The sequence below is a fragment of the Chrysochloris asiatica genome, unplaced genomic scaffold, assembly GCF_000296735.1.
Source record: "Chrysochloris asiatica unplaced genomic scaffold, ChrAsi1.0 scaffold00081, whole genome shotgun sequence".
Lineage (NCBI taxonomy): Eukaryota > Metazoa > Chordata > Mammalia > Afrosoricida > Chrysochloridae > Chrysochloris > Chrysochloris asiatica.
The window spans coordinates 2517985-2518465 of NW_006408599.1; the positions used below are offsets into that span (position 1 = coordinate 2517985).

The window sequence follows — 481 nt, forward strand, 5'->3', positions numbered from 1 at the left end:
GCAAGGTTAGTGGTTCAAACCCACCAGCTGTTCCTCAGAAACCCTATAGAGGGTTGCTATGAGTCAGAATTGACTAGTTGGCACTTAACAACAACCACTGGCTCTTTTCTAAAAAAGTCAGACATTTAAAAATTGGCATTTCAGAAGCACAGATTCATTTCCCTTATATAAATCACACAAAAATTAATTTTAAGGAAGAGTCTATTGTTGAGAACAAAATTTGTAACCTTGACTTCAATTACACCTGTAACGATGGAGAGAGATCTGAATATAAAATCCTGCCTCATTCACTTACAAACCGTGTGACTTCTGTCAAACTAATTGCTCATCATCTGTAAACGAGGAATAATAAAACAGTGTATCATTGACTTTTTGTAAAGATGGAAAGAGTTGTCTGTAAAGTGCTAGCACAACCTCTAGTATGTAGCAACTGCTCAATTACAGTTACTAATATTGCTGTTGTATGATTATTATTAAAGAG

The 481-nt window shown here is 35.1% G+C and overlaps 1 protein-coding gene across 1 annotated transcript in view; it reads left to right on the plus strand.

Moving 5' to 3' along the window:
- Positions 1-481, plus strand: part of C5 (complement component 5) — a 156512-nt gene that overhangs the window by 27927 nt on the left and 128104 nt on the right. The window lies entirely within an intron of this gene.